Source organism: Pelobates fuscus, chromosome 4 (genome assembly GCF_036172605.1).
Source record: "Pelobates fuscus isolate aPelFus1 chromosome 4, aPelFus1.pri, whole genome shotgun sequence".
Lineage (NCBI taxonomy): Eukaryota > Metazoa > Chordata > Amphibia > Anura > Pelobatidae > Pelobates > Pelobates fuscus.
The window spans coordinates 214,789,102-214,804,713 of record NC_086320.1 but is presented as its reverse complement, the minus strand read 5'-3'; positions in this window follow the sequence as shown (position 1 = coordinate 214,804,713).

The window sequence follows — 15,612 nt, the reverse complement described above, 5'->3', positions numbered from 1 at the left end:
TATGTAGGGGGAACAGTCTCTATTCTGCTCTGTGTCAGTGTGTATCATGGTCTCTGTGGACGGTAAACAGTCTCTATTCTGCTCTGTGTCAGTGTGTATCAGGGGTTTTGAGGACAGGTGTCAATCCATATCTGCCAAGTGACCCTATGTAGGGGGAACAGTCTCTATTCTGCTCTGTGTCAGTGTGTATCAGGGGTTTTGAGGACAGGTGTCAATCCATATCTGCCAAGTGACCCTATGTAGGGGGAACAGTCCCTATTCTGCTCTGTGTCAGTGTGTATCCGGGGTTTTGAGGACAGGTGTCAATCAATATCTGCCAAGTGACCCTATGTAGGGGGAACAGTCTCTATTCTGCTCTGTGTCAGTGTGTATCAGGGGTTTTGAGGACAGGTGTCAATCCATATCTGCCAAGTGACCCTATGTAGGGGGAACAGTCCCTATTCTGCTCTGTGTCAGTGTGTATCCGGGGTTTTGAGGACAGGTGTCAATCCATATCTGCCAAGTGATCCTATGTAGGGGGAACAGTCTCTATTCTGCTCTGTGTCAGTGTGTATCAGGGCTGGGCTTTGAGGACAGGTGTCAATGTTAGGTGATTTCTGCCCTTTATGGATTAAAAGCAGACTCTGCATCAACTGTGCAATTTTCCATGGGAGTTTTGCCATGGATCCCCCTCTGGCATGGCACAGTCCAGGTGTTAGTCCCCTTGAAACAACTTTTCCATCACTATTGTGGCCAGAAAGAGTCCCTGTTGGTTTTAAAATTCGCCTGCCCATTGAAGTCAATGGCGGTTCGCGCGGTTCGCCGGTTCGCGAACATTTGCGGAAGTTCGCGTTCGCCGTTCGCGAACCGAAAATTTCGGGTTCGCGACAACACTACTTATTACATAATACAATTAAGAGGTGCTGGCAGGGCCGGATTAACATAGGGGCTGATGGAGCTGCAGCTCCAGGCCCAGGCCCATGGAATAGGCCCATTTAAAAAAAAAATATATATATATATATATTTTTTTTTACACACTACTCTTAGGTTTGCCACCTGCCTGGTATTTTACTGGCACAGCCAATATTTGAGGCTGCCGTGCCGTGACGTTATTGCAGTAATACCAGCAATACAAATGCAGGTATTTTTCTCAAAATAATTAGATTACTCTGCAATACCAGCACCAGCCAGTAGGGGTCACTGTGTGTGGAGAGAGGCAGGGATAGGAAGTTACAGCATTTTCCTGCCTCTCTCTACTACTTACTGATCCATGGGGGAGCAGCAACACAGCACAGAGTCCAGACAGCAGCTCTACAGCTCAGGTAAGTGAGGAATGGGGGGAAAGGCAGCAGGGACACATGGGGACACTGAGACACTAGGGGACACATGGGAACACTGAGACACTAAGGGACACTGAGACACTAGGAGACAGACACTAGGGGACACATAGGGACACAGACACGAGGGGACACATGGGGACACTAGGACACATGGGGACACATACACTGGGAGACCTGGAAACACTGAGACACTTGGGGACACTGGAAAACATGGGGATGCTGAGACACATGGGGACGTTGTGAGACATTGGGAGACACTGAGACATTGGGACACGGAGACACTATGTCCCCATTTCTCCCAGTGTCCCCCATCCAGTCTCGCTAGTGTCTCAGTGTCCCCTAGTCTCCCAGTGTCTGAGTCCCATGTCTCTCAGTGTGCCTAGTGTCCCCATGTGTCTCAGTGTCCCTATATGTCCCAGTGTCCCCATGTCTATGCCCACAACTGTCCCCATGTCTCCTAGCCAGTGTCCCCATAGTCTCACAGTGTCCCCATGTCTGTGTCCCTAGTGTCTTAGTGTCCCCAAATGTTTCAGTGTCCCCATGTCTCCCAGTGTCTGTGTCCCATGTCTCTCAGTGTGCCTAGTGTCCCCATGTGTCCCAGTGTCCCAGTGTCCTCATGTCTATGTCCACAACTGTCCCTATGTCTCCCAGTGTCCCCAAATGTCTGTTTCCCAGCCAGTGTCCCCCAGTGTACCCTAGTCTCCCAGTGTCTGTGTTCCCATGTCTCTGTGTCCCTAGTGTCCGAAATGTTTCAGTGTCCCCATGTCTCCCAGTGTCTGTGTCCCTAGTGTCCCCATTTCTCTCAGTTTCCCTAAATGTCTCATTGTCCCCATGTCTCCCAGTGTCCCCATGTCTCTGTGTCCCCATGTCTCTGTGTCCCCGGGTCTCTCAGTGTCCCCATGTCTCTCAGTGTCCTCGGGTCTCTCAGTGTCCCCATGTCTCACTGTGTCCCCAGTATCCTAGTCACAAGGGGACACACTGAGGCATTGGGACACTGGGAGAAATGGAGACACTGAGACACTGGGAGACTAGGGGACTGGGCGGCATGGGGACACTGACACTGTGATACATAGGGACACTGAGACACTGGGTGACTTGCGTGACTGAGACACTGGGAGCAATCCATCTATACAGCAGAATCAAACTGTGAGTAGTTTGTTGGTGATTTTACAGAATTTTCTCTGATGTCACTCCTTGTGATTACACAAATGATTAATGCTGGTATTTTATTCCAAGAAAGGTGGCAACCCTAACTATTCTTCACATACTCTTGCTTAAAGGAGCACTATAGGGTCAGGAACACAATCATGTATTTCTGACCCTATTATGTTAAAACCACCTGGCCCCTTCTTGCCTCCCTAAGTATAGTAAAATATAACTTGTATTCAAGTCTGCAGCTGCTGGCTCTGCCTCTGAACTGACTGTCTGCTGACATCATCAGAAGTGGTGGTTTGAGCAAATTACAATACTTCCCCATAGGATTGGCTGAGACTGTCAACTAGGCAGATCAGGGGCAGAGCCAGCACAAGTCCAACATAGCCCTGGCCAATCAGCATCTCCTCATAAAGATAAATTGAATCAATGCATCTCTATGAGGAAAGTGCATTGTCTGCATGCAGAGGGTGGAGACACTGAATGGCAGTGCTGCACACTAGGCAGTACTGCCCCAGGAAGCACCTCTAGCAGCCATCTAAGGAGTGGTCAGTTGAGTTATTTTCTCTGAAAAGACAGTGTTTACTGCAAAAGGCCTGAATGGAATGATTCTACTTACCAGAACAAATACAATAAGCTGTAGTTGTTCTGGTGACTATAGTGTCCCTTTAAGTTTGGAATCTTAAGAGGGATGTATGTGAACAAAACTTGTGTGGACTGGCTGACAATAAAATTAGTTTAGGTAATGCAGACGTTGGTCTCTCTAACACTGTGGCATATCCCATTTCTTCTACACTCACTACATACACCTTTTCTCTGTCTCAGACTATATACCAGGAACTTCTGCCTGCTAATAAGAAGGTAAGGAGACAAGTGGACCAGCGAGTGCTAGGGGACAGTCTTTAGAAAGCATGGAGTGAGAGCATCATTAGACGCATTTATGTCAAACTCAGGGTGCTGCCTGCTTAGTATGCCCTTAGTTGGACAGCCTGCAAGATTGGTGGGCAGCCTGACATGCATTCATGCCAGGCTGGCCTTCCAATTCTTTGGACAGACATGCCCCCTTTTTGGGCATGTTCTCCCCTTTTTGCAGGTCTGGTCATGTGATTCGCACCAGGGGCCCAACCCTTTTACCCCACCCATTGACTTCCTGCTTCACTGGACACTGCTGTTAGGGGTTATTGATTTACTTGAAAGATGAAAGCATAAATTAGAGAGAGATTAGCATAGAGTATGTGTTTTCTTATAGCTGCATCCTATGAGTTTCCCTCTAACACCATCTCCATTAGATACATGACGCTTGGGAGGTATGACTGTTTTAGTCTTTTTCGTCGATAAGATTCTGTAATTAGGCCTATCATAATTGTCATCACCAGGCCCAATGTGCTCTTAATCCGGCCCTGGGTGCTGGTACTGTCCTGTTTAATTTTACAACAGAACATATTACCTAGTCTTTGTGCGTAATGCTCCCTATTGAGCAGTTTGAGTATTCCAGTATTCTAGCACTGCAGCACTAATACAAAGTAATATTCCTAATGCTTTTAAAGTTGCATTGAAGCCAACAGAGTATGATCATGGCCTACATCGAAAGGACCTGTTCAAAATTGAAAATATATGGTCAGCTGAAGAAGTACACATGCCCCTGGAATGTATAGCAAATAAATATTACAAATTGTCCCAAATATGTTGCTGTTTATATTGATGGCTTTCCTGCTACCACTTCTGAATTATTTATTCAAAGCTGTCCAACCTTGAAGGGCAATAATAGACTTTGAGTATGCAGGGAAGTTCCAGTAGAATCAATATGTTTCATCAGTCTTTGTTGTGGTCGTGACTTAAATATGAATATTAATCTCTTAATACATAATAATTAAGCAATACAGAACAACATTAATATTTTTATAGTTCATGGTATTATGGTCGAATATGTGGATAGAAAATACACAAAACGTTGTAATATTAAATGTATATTTAATATAACTAAAATAAATAAACAGATGCTAGCAGAATGTCAATTTACCACAATAATTATACAATACAAAATTACTTACAAAAGGTTGCTAATGTTTTACAAAAGGCTATTACAGTTGCTATATGTTACAGTGGATTCATATTACTTACAAGGCCCCAGCCCTTTGGCTGGGGGTTAAGTCAGAGCTGGTACTACATCTTAGGTCCAGTCAGGTACAGGCAAAGAGACAGAGTTTCTCATACATCTGATTTTTATTCAGTGTAAGTAGGCTGGCCTGTGATGTCACTGCCAGAAGCACATGTCTTCCTACACACTGCCCCTAGTGGTGCCTCCAAAGCATTACACTAAATATGCTTTTTTTATGATGTAAAGTCATTAATTAATAGATACCATTACAGTCTTAATTTCAAATGTGGCCCTGTATGTCTAACATATTGGGAGTGACATGACGTTTTGTATAGCATTTGTTCTATTAAAGGCAAAATTGTCCTTAAAGTACCACTATAGGCACCCAGACCACTTTAGCTTAATGAAGTAGTCTGGGTGCCAGGTCCATCTAGGTTTAACCCCTTTTGCTGTAAACATAGCAGTTTCAGAGAAACTGCTATGTTTACAAATGGGTTAATCTAGCCTCTAGTGGCTGTCTCATTGACAGTCGCTAGAGGCCCTTCCGCGCTTCTCACTATTATTTTCACAGTGAGAAGACGCCAGCCTCCATAGGAAAGCATTGAGAATGCTTTCCTATGGACTGGCTGAATGCGCGCGCGGCTCTTGCCGCGCATGTGCATTTAGCCGATGACTGCCAAAGGAGGAGGAGAGTCCCCAGCGCCGAGAGAGCCCAGCGCTGGAAAAGAGGTAAGATTTAACCCCTTCCTCCCCCTAGAGCCTGGCAGGAGTGGGACCCTGAGGGTGGGGGCACCCTCAGGGCACTATAGTACCAGGAAAACGAGTTTGTTTTCCTGGCACTATAGTGGTCCTTTAATGTTATAGCTATTAATGTGGAGATAAAGAAAGTAAGTTGCAAAATATATGGAAATTCTATACAGTTTCTAGTGAGATGTTCAACGTTTTTAGTCTAGAGGTGGAATGTGGCTGTGGGCCCTGTGTCCAAAGATGCCTCAGGAGAGACTGTAATCTAATGTAAAATATTTCAAACTGAAAATACAGGGGCAAAAAAATCACAACATATATGCTATAAATATATGAATTAAGATAGTAATCCTAGCAGAATGGGTGCCTTAAAAATATAGTAAGAACTAATAAACACTATAAGGGTATGCCTTAATAATAGTCCTATAAGCAATATTTAAAAATCTAATTTATTAAGTTTAAAACATCATAAAAGCGTAAATGATTTAAGTATGGTGGTATAACAAGGTTTTCTGTACTTGTAGTATATGTGGAATAAGTTTAACTCTTTCCTCTATTGAGGTTTGTAAATGGGATCAGACTGGCGGTGCTGTACTTCTATGTCTTGATAAAGTCCTTCAGATGAAAAGCATGGCTTGTTTTTTTAAAAAACAATTATGTGGCAATGATGTCATATGCTTGCGCTTTGTTTAGAAGTATAGTAAAAAATCAATGAAATGATTCTTACTTGCCAGATGTACGCTAGTAGCTTTCATCTGTCTGGAGCGCTTTCCATGGATTACCTTTGGGTGGGAGCATTTGAAGCCTTGCTGGTGAGGCTGATTTATGTTACTGCACTGGATGTTACTGCACTGGTTGCTTTTTTGGGTACCATCTTACATGTCTAATTTGTTATGTCAGCAATGTATCTAGTTTATTGCCCTACGATGAAATATAATTACTTGAGAACTCAAAACTGCATCATCAATACATCAGAAATAACTTCCAGTGTGATTCCTAAAGATATTTACATCTCAACTGGAAAACCTTCCTCCCAGCTTTAAAAGCAATTTGGCATGAATGGGAAAATTTGACCCTGTAGCAAACCACATCTTTGGACACCGAAACATCCCTCATTAGTGCTGGTAATAATGAATACACTTTTGTAGTGTCCTGATGAAAATTTTAAATTGCAATCTAAACACTGAAGCATGCCTCCCATGTGTCCATATTTAGGAGGGACGGTCATTATTTTGGGCTAAAATCCTTGTCCCTCTTTAATATCCTAATGTCACTCTCTTCCAGGCGCTCTGTATTTTTGGTGTGTCTGAGTATATAACAGAGCTCTACATGAATTATACTCTCAGTAATGTTTCTTAACCCCTTAAAATCAATGAAGTGATTCTTATTTGCCCGATGTATGCTAGTTGCTTTCATCTGCCTGGAGCACTTTCCATGGATTACCTTTGGGAGCATTTGAAGCCTTACTGGTGAGACTGATTTATGTTACTGCACTGGTTGCTTTTTTTGGGTACCATCTTACATGTGTAATTTCTTTATGTAAGCAATGTATCTAGTTTATTGCCCTTTGATGAAATATACCTACCTGCAAAAGGAGGGCTTTAATGCCATTAGGATGACATAGCACATCCAAACCCATAGCCCGACAGCCTGCATAATTACCCTTTGTCATGATCCTGATCAGGGGACTGCGTGACAACTGAGCCAGTCCCCTCTAAAGTAAATCCCACCCATCCAAGTCATGTGATCACACTGAACCTGTGATCACATGACTAGTATAAAGAGTTTACATCACTGCATGCAGGGGGACTAACTGGTTTGCCAGGCAGACCTCCCAACTTATAATGATTAAATCAAATAATTATGGGGAAAAAAAACTATAACGGCACCTCCGGGTATACAAGGAGTTAATGCCGTTTAGGATGTTCTCTTACCGAATGCGTAGGCAGCTAACGAACACTTCAACCAGCCGAACAGGAATCATACGAACACTCTCCACTCCAAACAGCCGAACAGTAAATCCATACGAATCAATTCCCCCAAGTATGAGACCAAGCTCCGTATTGAGGGTCATCAGAGATCTGGTTTAATGGGGCTACCTGCCCAGTATTTATGCAGGTCTTCCACCAGGTGGATACTCCCCTATGGGACCTGGTGGAAGACTGGGACAATAATGATACAGTAACCAATCACAGTATTACGGGCATAAACACTCCTCTTTAGCTGTGAAGAACCCTCCTCTCTATCCTGGAGAAATCCAATTATCTCCCAGGATAGAGGCAAAACTCCATTTTACACGCCGCAGTAAAAACACATAAAAATATTTAACATGAAAACTACCTACTGCACTAGGTACAATTAACATATCCCCAGATAGCTAAGATCTGAGCGCACATTATTACTGAATGGCGCTCAGATCACATACATACAGTTTAATCGTCATGGAGCCAAAGTCTTTCACATAGTCTTTCGTTATACGAATGGGCTCCATGGCATAGCTATCTGGGGTAAGTCCATTCATGCAGAAAAGTACCAAACATTTTTTCCCCCACCTTTTCATTTGCTTTTCAAGCTTCCAGCATGCACTACTCACCCAATCAATTTCATGTCCTCACTTTCTCCAACTGTTTCTCTAACTTATCATCCCATGTTCATTTATGTACCTGTTACCTTGGCTCTCCCCCTTAATATCGCAATTATATATAATCTGTCGCTCTTTTTCCACTATTCCTCTCTCAACTTTATGCATTCTGTCTTCCACATTTCACTATGTCACTCCCTTTATATTCAATTGTGTTTACATCCCCTCTGTTGTTCTACTCTCCTCCTCTTCCCTCACTTCTCATTGCAATTCACACCATCTGTTTTCATGTCACTTTCCAACTCGCCATCACTCCAATACCATGCTCCTTTTTCCCTTTTATTTGCCACAGCATAGCAATTGCTGGATGAGAAGCAATTAGTTGCCTGAGCCTTCCAGAGGTGCATAATGTTCACATATAGGTCTGTTCAAGTATGTCCACCAGAACTTTCTCACCCCCCAGTAATGTAAAAGAAGTTGAAGCGATGGAAATATATATTTATGTACAGACTCCTGTTATAATATCTGTTTTTCACAGCTGATTCATAGCTCTCTATGAACTGCTGGCCCCAGTCAATCACATCAGAACCTGGAACTGATCCAGAAAGTTAAATGCAGTTACTGTGCTGGTAAGGAACAAGACACTGTTGAGGAGCGAGACCACATGCTGCATACCTGCAAGGCTCTAGAAGAATAATGCATACTCCTTTCAGATGATTTATGGACTTTTCCTACAGCAAAAACAGGAAAAAAAATGAAAATAAGAAACTAGATAATTGTCGCTATAAACTACTGTTTTGTAAAATAGAGGCTGCTAATGATATCAACTCTTACTACACTAATCCAGTTGTGACTGCATAATGCATTTAATTATTAAGACATTGATTTCTCTTTCTGTAATTGGATTTAGAATAGAAATATCACTTAATTTATTAAAGAAACACTTTGTTATCAAACACCTCCTTGACTGAGATCTTTAAAATTGACTATCTCAGACAATCCACTGTTTTCCCAAAAACCTTTAATGGTGTACTATGCCTTCCTGAAAAAAGTAGGCTTTAACTCTGTTAGGATGGCAATAATACACCCTAACGGTCGGCAGGCCCCACCCTCCCCATTTAAAAAAAAATATTTTATCCACACAACCTTGAATTGTAAATAGAGGATGTAAAAAATATTAAAAATCTTACAAAGATCCACCTAAAGATATTTTTTTAATAAGCAGTGAAGGTTTTTTTTGATTGTGGAGGTTGTTTAGCATGCAGAGAAACAAAAAATATAAAGACATATTACCAATATAAAAGAATATACCAAAAAAGATTTTAATATTAAAGATCAACTTACATGCTTTTCAAAAAATAAGATTTAAATCTTAAAATCCTTTTCCTTGTGATTTATTATATGTTGGGAGAACTATCAGATGGCTCCACACTAGTATTTCGCAACACAATAGAAAGATTAAAAGAGGTGTGGAGACGCACAGTGCCTCCAAACATTTTAAAACCCACTACAACCAGAACCCTCAAGGTTTCTTTTTTGTTCACATAAATTAGTTAAAAAAAAAGAAAAAAAAAAGATTGGAGGGTAGGCGATTTCAATATGAAATTTGGCATAGAAGAAATGAAATGTAATTATAATTTAACAACATGACAGGAGGCTTCATATTTTGCATAATCTCTCTTTACTAGCTCCACAGCAGCAAAGAAACACATAGAAAAACAAAACCAATCACAAGAGAGTAGGATGTACATGAGGTATAATAACCTAATCACTTCCTCTTTCTTTGCTGCTCCATCAAGCAGACAGGTCAGAGTATTACTCTTCTCCATTACTTTATGTTTCTATTTCCTTTTTGAGGTTGTTTCTGTATTATATTTTTTTTATATACTTTGCTGTTTGTTCTTGCTGTGTTTCTGTACTGTGAACATCTGTGTTTATTCCATGTTATTTATTGTGTTTCTACCTTATTTTTGGCCCTCTCCCCTCCTAGCTCTCACTTCTCTGGGGCTTGAGGGGCATTTTGGTCTTACTGGGGTTGCATGTTAATGTTGAATTAGGCCCTTTATATAAGCTGTTTAAAGGGATTTCACCCATAACTTTGTATTAACTATTAAAGCACTGATTAGCGCTCTCTGACAGGACTGTGGCACTCAAGGGGTAAGCCCCCTACTGTATTTTTACTGCACTGTGCTACAGAATGGAGGCATGCTGTTGCAGCCTCTGTTAACTGCTGGACAGGATTTCCAGGACATACTGCTAAAAGCGACACTGTCATGCCGAACTTACCTTTCCCCAATAGCTTCCACTTCTCTCCCTCTGTCAGGATCTGTTCTTCTTTTTTCCTGTCTGCTCCGTTTTTTTTGTATCAGGGAGCTATCTACTACAAGGCTGAAAGACCAAAACTGGTCTTTAAGCCCACTTTACTAATACTAAGTAAAATTTACTTAGTATTCGTAATTAATCTGCCCCTACTCGCTATGCCGCGAGCACAGGCATGTCTACTAAACAGTGAGCAGCCAGTGGCTGTTCATTGTTGTAAAAAAGACCCCCTCACGCCTCTAATAAAGTGCCCTTAGTTGGGCACCTATAACAATTAACAGGGGGGACATAGTATCCCCCTGAGCCCTCACTCGTGCATCACAAGTGGGGGCCACTAAACTTAATGGGGGACTTAGTGTCTCCCCACGGCCCCCACCCATGAGCGGCAGATGGGCCCTAATATAAAATGCAGGGGGAGACGTATTGTCCCATCCTCCGCCCCAGGAATACTCATCAGTGACGGGTGGGAGCCCTAGTTACAATGGGGGGGACATAGGTCCGGCCCCCACCCATGAGCAGCGGGTGGGGGCCCTAAATGACAATCGGGGAGGACCTATTGTTCCCCCTGGCCCCCACCCCTAAACGGTGGGTGGGGGCTATAAATGTAAAAAAATAAATAAATACATTTTTACCTACCCCCTCCCCCTAAAATTAACTACTTGGAGACAATAAAACATTTGATGGGCTTTATGGTTTTTAATTTGGCCTGAATAAAGAAGATTTTATATGATAACTAGTTTTATATTAAATATTGTTGCTGTTATGATACATGCCAGCTACTCCATTAGCTCTCAGCACACAGTGTGCACATGATTAAAGCATCAGGATACCGATAGACTCCCAACATGTCAGCTCCTCCTGACTCACTATTAGCTCTCACCACACAGTCTACACAGTGTTAAAGCAGTGGGATACTGAAAGACTATCTTTGTAGCTAGCAATGTAATTGTTCTGCAGTGGTAACATAGAGCCTGATTCTGTTAACCATGTCAGTAGCTGACACCTAGAGTTTCCATACTTCCTACATAGAGAGAGCACGCAGTCGAGCCAAGCATCTCGTTCTCATTTACTTCAATAAATAGTAATACGAACAAAGCAAGTGGGGGTCTCCTAGGATCTCAATAATACTAGGTTAGTATCTGATGAATGGTCCCATCCATTCCTTCACCTCTTGGGCTGCAAGTGGAAAGGTAATTCTATATGGCCAGTATTCTGGCATATATGAGGGTAAGCTCCTTAAAGCACTTAACTCCAAATTTGGCTCTTTGGTGTATTGATTGATAATCCTCATTCTTCAGTCTTCCAATCTTTTTTCTTCAGCAAACAAATTGGCCAAAATGACATCACCATTTGCTTGGAAGACAACTAATCACAGTGCTCTTATGGACAAATCTTCCTTCTTATGATATTGGAAATATATATTAAATAGTTCTTTCTCATCTTGAATGCCCAATCTCTGGTTACTAATGTCATAAAATGAATAGCCAGATTTTAACTCTCACTGCCCACCATTTGTAACCAGAAATTATGTCACTGGCCCAGAATGCCCAATAAGCATGAACTAGCAAAATTATCTCACAGTGCAAAACATGTAGACGTGTGCATACAGTTTCAAATTAATTGTGATTAGTCTGAATTTTGGGTGAATTCCATAACTCTGAAACACTATATGGAGAAAACATGAAACAAACTAATGGGCAATTGAAGAACAGTTTTGGTTGTTTCTTGATCCAGAGTTCTGTTTGTGGTGTCAAAAAAAAGATGATTGATAATTAGGGGACAATGTTTTATTCACAGATCAAGTGAGAAGCGACCAGCAGAGAGAAAAAAAGATGGAACAGTAAAATAAATAAATAAATGTATTTATATATAGACATATTTAATAAATATGTAACTGTTTTTTTTTTTTGTTTTTTTTACTGCTCCTCTTTATTTTCCTTCAGTAAATCTGTAAATCAAATTGCTGGAAAATGCGCCTGTCAATGTAGGGTAAAATATATACATAATTTGTTATATTATGTTTATATTTTGCAGGACACTCATAGGTCCATTTACCCGCACCACACAAGCAGGGCCGGATTAACATAGGGGCTGATGCAGCTGCAGCTCCAGGCCCAGGCCCAGGCCCAGGCCCAAGGAATAGGCCCATTTAAAAAAAAAAAAAAAGATTTGCTACCTGACTGGTATTTTACCAGCACCGATGGTATTTGAAGCTGCCTGGCTTGCCGGTATTGTAATATTAACGGCAAAACAAATGCAGATATTTTTCTCAGTATAAACGGAGATTACTCTGCAATACCAGCACCAGCCTGTAGGGGTCACTGCGTGTGGAGAGAGGCAGGGTTAGGAAGTTACAGCATATCCTTCCCTGCCTCTCTCTACTCACTGATCTGCAGGGGAGCAGCTACACAGCACAGAGAGTTGAGAAAGCAGCTCCCAGCCTGCAGAGACAGACTACAGCTCAGGGAAGTGAAGGATGGGGGTGGGGGGAAAGGCAGCAGGGAAGTAAGGCGACATTGAGACACTAGGGGACACATGGGGACGTTGAGACACATGGGAACACAGAGACATGGGGACACAGAGACATGTGGACACCGAGAGACATGGGGATGATGAGACACATTGGGACGCTGTGAGACATATGGACATTGGGAGACACATTGGGACACAGTGTCTCCATGTCTCCCAGTGTCCCATGTCTCCCAGCCAGTGTCCCTAGTGTCTCAGTGTCCCCATGGTTCCCAGGGTCCCTAAATGTTGGTGTCCCCATGTCTCTCAGTGTCCCCTCGTATCCTAGTGACATGGGAAACACTGAGACATGGGGAACATGGGGACACTGACACTGTGATACATAGGGACACTGATGCCAGGCATGCCTTCCAATTCTTTGGACAGACATGCCCCCTTTTTGGGCATGTTCGCCCCTTTTGTTAGTTCAAGTCACGTGATTCGCGTCAGTGGCCCACCCTTTTACTTCCTGCTTCACTGGACACTGCTGTTAGGGGGTATGGTTTACTTGAAAGATGAAAGCATACATTAGAGAGAGATTAGCATAGAGTATGTGTTTTCTTATAGCTGCATCCTTTGCGTTTCTCTCCAACACCATCTCCATCAGATACATGACGCTTGAGAGGTATGACTGTTTTAGTGTTTTTAGTTGATAAGATTCTGTAATTAGGCCCATCATAATTGTCAGCACCTGACCCACTGGGCTCTTAATCTGGCCCTGCACACAAGGACGAATCCACAATTAACCAACATGTTTTTTTCTGTCAAAGACTAATAGCAAGAGCTCTACTCTGAAAGTTTAAAGCATAAGTTAAAAAAAAATCTCTGTTGATTTTGGACATAAATGACATAAACGTTTTGGAACTTTACAAACAACTCTAAATCGCATATAAAGTCACATTCAAGGAGGCTTAAAAATGCAGTCTCCTTTTTGCTGCAAACTTTAAAACAGTTTTTTTTTTAACTGAATTATATGAAATAGAGTTATATACTGTTTCAACAAAACAAATACCTATTTTTACAGAAATATAAATATAATTTTCATTTGCACTGCCCACAGCTTAACATCTGATCACTGGTGTAGCTAGTTGTTTATTTCTAAAAAACAATATGTTTTGAGCTTTCTTCTATTGGTATAAAGTGGTATTCATAAGTGAATATTTGATACATTGTATTAAACTTTCATTCAGTTAGAAACATCAGAATTAAAGCGTAAAACTATTAACCACTGGTAACCTGTTTTAATTCTTCGCAAATGGAGTTCATTCAAGAATTTTCATACTCAAAAAAATCAGACTAAGGAAATTGATATGTATATTTTGTACAGTATGCATAGTATATTATACTAGTGATAAATTCAAGTGAAGATTGTGAGTTTAAGCCCTGCCAAACACTACAACAAGTCTGCTGTTTACATCACATTTGCTGTTGCATTCAGAGAAACACAATTCCATTGTTTTTTAAATGATGGATCCCACAGTTGCGATGTGTTGATGTTGCTTTAACTTTTCATTTCTTTTCTTAAACATGTACTCCCTACTCAGATGAAACTGTGCAAGAAGGTGGTCTTTTTAATAAAATAAATAATCATTCTTTGCCTTCCAATACCACAGAGAAAATAAAATTATATCTGCATTCTTCACAACACATCATACTCGTTTTAATATCTTTGCGTATAACATATTCTACCTTGGAAACCGTTTTTGACAAATAGTTAAGTCCTGACTTCTAACTCAATTGTTCTGTCATTTTTCTTGGTTGATATAGTTTTTCCCCTGTTCTGTCTCTGTACGTAAAAATGGTATTTTAATATCAGTGACAAGCTTATACTTCCTCCCACTGGTTGCATAGAATATTAATTCTAACAACCTTAGATATATAGATTCATACTCACAAGACATAGCAACAGCAATAATTCATTAGATACTATTTTTTGACTGAATTATGATACCAATAACCCCAACTGATAATTTAGAACTGCAGATAAGCATATTTGTGTGCAGAATTTTATTTTTTATTATTTCACATACCAATAAAAATAGAACAGATTGTTCCATCATACTGCCCCTGTGATGGACTTCATATCGCTACAATTTATGATCTCTTCTCTTTGGTTATGGGCATTGCACAAAGCTCCATATTTCTCACATTTATGATGCATAAACTTTGCTTTTTATGATTCTCCAATGCAGATTGAAAGCAACAGTAATATGGGGCTGACAATAAAACAAACTGAATTATTGAATCTTTTTTCAGAGGTAGGAGGAGAAAATAATAAATAAAAACAACATACTTTGGAATCATTAGCTTGATTTTTTTTGAATCTACTGTATGCTTGCAACTGATTATGCTGGGTACCCTGAACTAAAATAGAAACATACAAACATAGAATGTGACAGCAGATAAGAACCATTCGGCCCATCTAGTCTGCCCAATTTTCTAGATACTTTAATTAGACCCTGGTCTTATCTTATAGCTAAGATAGCCTTATGACTATCCCACATGTGCTTAAACTCCTTCACTGTGTTAACCTCTACCACATCAGCTGGAAAGCTATTCAATGGATCCACTACCCTCTCAGTAAAGTAATATTTCCTGATATTGTTTTTAAACCTGCCCCTCTAATTTAAGCCTATGTCCTCTTGTTGTGGTCGTTTTACTTCTTTTAAATATAGTCTCCTCCTTTACTGTGTTGATTCCCTTTATGTATTTAAATTTTTCTATCATATCCCCCTGTCAAGTCTTTCCTCCAAGCTATACATGTTAAGTTCCTTTATCCTTTCCTTGTAAGTTTTATCCTGTAATCCATGAACCAGTTTAGTAGCCCTTCTTTCTCTCTAAGGTATCAATATCCTTCTGGAGATACAGTCTCCAGCACTGCGTACAATACT